Below are 5,835 nucleotides of genomic sequence, written 5' to 3'. Positions count from 1 at the left end.
CCGGTGGTGCCGCACCCGGGCTCGCCCCGGCTGACGCAGTTTTCGCGCCGCCCCGGCTGACGCGGTTTCGTGCCGCCCCGGCAGACGCGGTTTTCGCGCCGCCCCGGCTGACGCGGTTTCGTGCCGCCCCGGCAGACGCAGTTCGGACTTAGCACTTTTCGGCTGTGCCTGGCTGGCGGCCCACTCACTCGATCGCCATGTCTGTTTGCCACAGTTTTCCCGGTGGTGCCGCACCCGGGCTCGCCCCGGCTGACGCAGTTTTCGCGCCGCCCCGGCTGACGCGGTTTCGTGCCGCCCCGGCAGACGCGGTTTTCGCGCCGCCCCGGCTGACGCGGTTTCGTGCCGCCCCGGCAGACGCAGTTCGGACTTAGCACTTTTCGGCTGTGCCTGGCTGGCGGCCCACTCACTCAATCGCCATGTCTGTTTGCCACAGTTTTCCCGGTGGTGCCGCACCCGGGCTCGCCCCGGCTGACGCAGTTTTCGCGCCGCCCCGGCTGACGCGGTTTCGTGCCGCCCCGGCAGACGCGGTTTTCGCGCCGCCCCGGCTGACGCGGTTTCGTGCCGCCCCGGCAGACGCAGTTCGGACTTAGCACTTTTCGGCTGTGCCTGGCTGGCGGCCCACTCACTCGATCGCCATGTCTGTTTGCCACAGTTTTCCCGGTGGTGCCGCACCCGGGCTCGCCCCGGCAGACGCGTTTTTTTTTTCTTTCGCCCCGGCTGACGCAGTTTTCGCGCCGCCCCGGCTGACGCGGTTTCGTGCCGCCCCGGCAGACGCGGTTTTTTGCGCCGCCCCGGCTGACGCGGTTTTTGCCGCCCCGGCTGACGCAGTTCGGACTTAGCACTTTTCGGCTGTGCCTGGCTGGCGGCCCACTCACTCGATCGCCATGTCTGTTTGCCACAGTTTTCCCGGTGGTGCCGCACCCGGGCTCGCCCCGGCTGACGCAGTTTTCGCGCCGCCCCGGCTGACGCGGTTTCGTGCCGCCCCGGCAGACGCGGTTTTCGCGCCGCCCCGGCTGACGCGGTTTCGTGCCGCCCCGGCAGACGCAGTTCGGACTTAGCACTTTTCGGCTGTGCCTGGCTGGCGGCCCACTCACTCGATCGCCATGTCTGTTTGCCACAGTTTTCCCGGTGGTGCCGCACCCGGGCTCGCCCCGGCTGACGCAGTTTTCGCGCCGCCCCGGCTGACGCGGTTTCGTGCCGCCCCGGCAGACGCGGTTTTCGCGCCGCCCCGGCTGACGCGGTTTCGTGCCGCCCCGGCAGACGCAGTTCGGACTTAGCACTTTTCGGCTGTGCCTGGCTGGCGGCCCACTCACTCGATCGCCATGTCTGTTTGCCACAGTTTTCCCGGTGGTGCCGCACCCGGGCTCGCCCCGGCAGACGCGTTTTTTTTTTTTTCTTTCGCCCCGGCTGACGCAGTTTTCGCGCCGCCCCGGCTGACGCGGTTTCGTGCCGCCCCGGCAGACGCGGTTTTTTTGCGCCGCCCCGGCTGACGCGGTTTTTGCCGCCCCGGCTGACGCAGTTCGGACTTGGCACTTTTTGGCTGAGCCTGGCTGGTGGCCCACTCACTCGATCGCCATGTCTGTTAGCCACAGTTTTCCCGGTGGTGCCGCACCCGGGCTCGCCCCGGCTGACGCAGTTTTCGCGCCGCCCCGGCAGACGCGGTTTTCGCGCCGCCCCGGCTGACGCGGTTTTTGCCGCCCCGGCTGACGCAGTTCGGACTTGGCACTTTTTGGGCTGAGCCTGGCTGGCGGCCCACTCACTCGATCGCCATGTCTGTTTGCCACAGTCTTCCCGGTGGTGCCGCACCCGGGCTCGCCCCGGCAGACGCGTTTTTTTTTTCTTTCGCCCCGGCAGACGTGGTTCCCCCCCCCCCCCTTTTCGCTCGCCCCGGCTGACGAGGTTTTCGCGCCGCCCCGGCTGACGCAGTTTTCGCGCCGCCCCGGCTGACGCGGTTTCGTGCCGCCCCGGCTGACGCGGTTTTCGCGCCGCCCCGGCTGACGCGGTTTTTGCGTCGCCCCGGCTGACACGGTTCGGACTTTGCACTTTTCGGCTGTGCCTGGCTGGCGGCCCACTCACTCGATCGCCATGTCTGTTTGCCACAGTTTTCCCGGTGGTGCCGCACCCGGGCTCGCCCCGGCTGACGCAGTTTTCGCGCCGCCCCGGCAGACGCGGTTTTCGCGCCGCCCCGGCTGACGCGGTTTCGTGCCGCCCCGGCAGACGCAGTTCGGACTTAGCACTTTTCGGCTGTGCCTGGCTGGCGGCCCACTCACTCGATCGCCATGTCTGTTTGCCACAGTTTTCCCGGTGGTGCCGCACCCGGGCTCGCCCCGGCTAACGCAGTTTTCGCGCCGCCCCGGCTGACGCGGTTTCGTGCCGCCCCGGCAGACGCGGTTTTCGCGCCGCCCCGGCTGACGCGGTTTCGTGCCGCCCCGGCAGACGCAGTTCGGACTTAGCACTTTTCGGCTGTGCCTGGCTGGCGGCCCACTCACTCGATCGCCATGTCTGTTTGCCACAGTTTTCCCGGTGGTGCCGCACCCGGGCTCGCCCCGGCAGACGCGTTTTTTTTTTTTTCTTTCGCCCCGGCTGACGCAGTTTTCGCGCCGCCCCGGCTGACGCGGTTTCGTGCCGCCCCGGCAGACGCGGTTTTTTGCGCCGCCCCGGCTGACGCGGTTTTTGCCGCCCCGGCTGACGCAGTTCGGACTTAGCACTTTTCGGCTGTGCCTGGCTGGCGGCCCACTCACTCGATCGCCATGTCTGTTTGCCACAGTTTTCCCGGTGGTGCCGCACCCGGGCTCGCCCCGGCTGACGCAGTTTTCGCGCCGCCCCGGCTGACGCGGTTTCGTGCCGCCCCGGCAGACGCGGTTTTCGCGCCGCCCCGGCTGACGCGGTTTCGTGCCGCCCCGGCAGACGCAGTTCGGACTTAGCACTTTTCGGCTGTGCCTGGCTGGCGGCCCACTCACTCGATCGCCATGTCTGTTTGCCACAGTTTTCCCGGTGGTGCCGCACCCGGGCTCGCCCCGGCTAACGCAGTTTTCGCGCCGCCCCGGCTGACGCGGTTTCGTGCCGCCCCGGCAGACGCGGTTTTCGCGCCGCCCCGGCTGACGCGGTTTCGTGCCGCCCCGGCAGACGCAGTTCGGACTTAGCACTTTTCGGCTGTGCCTGGCTGGCGGCCCACTCACTCGATCGCCATGTCTGTTTGCCACAGTTTTCCCGGTGGTGCCGCACCCGGGCTCGCCCCGGCAGACGCGTTTTTTTTTTTTTCTTTCGCCCCGGCTGACGCAGTTTTCGCGCCGCCCCGGCTGACGCGGTTTTCGCGCCGCCCCGGCTGACGCGGTTTCGTGCCGCCCCGGCAGACGCAGTTCGGACTTAGCACTTTTCGGCTGTGCCTGGCTGGCGGCCCACTCACTCGATCGCCATGTCTGTTTGCCACAGTTTTCCCGGTGGTGCCGCACCCGGGCTCGCCCCGGCTAACGCAGTTTTCGCGCCGCCCCGGCTGACGCGGTTTCGTGCCGCCCCGGCAGACGCGGTTTTCGCGCCGCCCCGGCTGACGCGGTTTCGTGCCGCCCCGGCAGACGCAGTTCGGACTTAGCACTTTTCGGCTGTGCCTGGCTGGCGGCCCACTCACTCGATCGCCATGTCTGTTTGCCACAGTTTTCCCGGTGGTGCCGCACCCGGGCTCGCCCCGGCAGACGCGTTTTTTTTTTTTTCTTTCGCCCCGGCTGACGCAGTTTTCGCGCCGCCCCGGCTGACGCGGTTTCGTGCCGCCCCGGCAGACGCGGTTTTTTGCGCCGCCCCGGCTGACGCGGTTTTTGCCGCCCCGGCAGACGCAGTTCGGACTTAGCACTTTTCGGCTGTGCCTGGCTGGCGGCCCACTCACTCGATCGCCATGTCTGTTTGCCACAGTTTTCCCGGTGGTGCCGCACCCGGGCTCGCCCCGGCAGACGCGTTTTTTTTTTTCTTTCGCCCCGGCTGACGCAGTTTTCGCGCCGCCCCGGCTGACGCGGTTTCGTGCCGCCCCGGCAGACGCGGTTTTTTTGCGCCGCCCCGGCTGACGCGGTTTTTGCCGCCCCGGCTGACGCAGTTCGGACTTGGCACTTTTTGGCTGAGCCTGGCTGGTGGCCCACTCACTCGATCGCCATGTCTGTTAGCCACAGTTTTCCCGGTGGTGCCGCACCCGGGCTCGCCCCGGCTGACGCAGTTTTCGCGCCGCCCCGGCAGACGCGGTTTTCGCGCCGCCCCGGCTGACGCGGTTTTTGCCGCCCCGGCTGACGCAGTTCGGACTTGGCACTTTTTGGGCTGAGCCTGGCTGGCGGCCCACTCACTCGATCGCCATGTCTGTTTGCCACAGTCTTCCCGGTGGTGCCGCACCCGGGCTCGCCCCGGCAGACGCGTTTTTTTTTTCTTTCGCCCCGGCAGACGTGGTTCCCCCCCCCCCCCCCCTTTTCGCTCGCCCCGGCTGACGAGGTTTTCGCGCCGCCCCGGCTGACGCAGTTTTCGCGCCGCCCCGGCTGACGCGGTTTCGTGCCGCCCCGGCTGACGCGGTTTTCGCGCCGCCCCGGCTGACGCGGTTTTTGCGTCGCCCCGGCTGACACGGTTCGGACTTTGCACTTTTCGGCTGTGCCTGGCTGGCGGCCCACTCACTCGATCGCCATGTCTGTTTGCCACAGTTTTCCCGGTGGTGCCGCACCCGGGCTTGCCCCGGCAGACGCGTTTTTTTTTTTTTCTTTTCGCCCCGGCTGACGCAGTTTTCGCCCCGCCCCGGCTGACGCGGTTTCGTGCCGCCCCGGCAGACGCGGTTTTTTGCGCCGCCCCGGCTGACGCGGTTTTTGCCGCCCCGGCTGACGCAGTTCGGACTTTGCACTTTTTGGCTGAGCCTGGCTGGCGGCCCACTCACTCGATCGCCATGTCTGTTTGCCACAGTTTTCCCGGTGGTGCCGCACCCGGGCTCGCCCCGGCAGACGCGTTTTTTTTTTTCCTTCGCCCCGGCAGACGTGGTTCCCCCCCCCCCCCTCCGTCTTTCTTTTTGTTTTTTTTTTTTCGCCGCGGCTGAAGTGGATTTTTCGGTGCCTCGACGCCCCGGTAGTCGCGGTTTTTCCGTTTCCGCACGGCCCCGGCTGACGCTGCTCGGTCACAGTCGCCTTTTGTGAGGATTGCAGACTTCTTGAGCGCGGGTGTTTTTTTTTGTTGTTGTTGTTGTTTTATTACGCATTCGCTCCAGCAGACGCTGTTTAGACTTTTTGTTTCCTCTTTTATCCTGCGACGAGGTGACGAGGTTTATTCGGTGCCCCGCCGCCCCGGCTGAAGTGATTTTTCCTGTCCCGTGCCGCCCCGGCTGACGCGGTTGGGACTTCGCGTTTGTTCGGCCGCCACGGGTTTTGGCGCACTCGCTCGGTTGCTTGTTGTTGCCACTTGTTGCGAACCCAGGTTTCTTGAGCGAGCGCGGGCGTTTTTTCTTCCTTTCTTTCTTTGTTCTATGTGTTAGCGAATCGGCCTTTAATATCACACGAGGACTCACAACCAACAATTTTCAGTTTGAAGTGTAAAAAATCTGCAGGTGTTGACGTAACTGACTTGCCCCGTACCCTTGAGTACATCCATGAAGTTCTCGTAGTACTACTAAATCGCATTATTCCAAGTGGAGAAATTCCCATAAACTTGCAAACCTCTACACGAAAATCGGTGCGCGTGATAAAGTTGAAAATTATCGTCCGATATCAAATGTGCCTTCTATAACACAAATTCTAGGAAAAAAAAAAAAAAACACTTGTTCGCCGTTTTCTGCGCCGTGACTGGCAGCACTCCGGCGAAGCGAAACGGGGTCGATTCGAGCACGAT

Source organism: Rhipicephalus microplus, unplaced genomic scaffold (assembly GCF_043290135.1).
Source record: "Rhipicephalus microplus isolate Deutch F79 unplaced genomic scaffold, USDA_Rmic scaffold_190, whole genome shotgun sequence".
NCBI classification, from domain to species: Eukaryota; Metazoa; Arthropoda; class Arachnida; order Ixodida; family Ixodidae; genus Rhipicephalus; species Rhipicephalus microplus.
Note: the sequence above shows the minus strand (reverse complement) of the source record.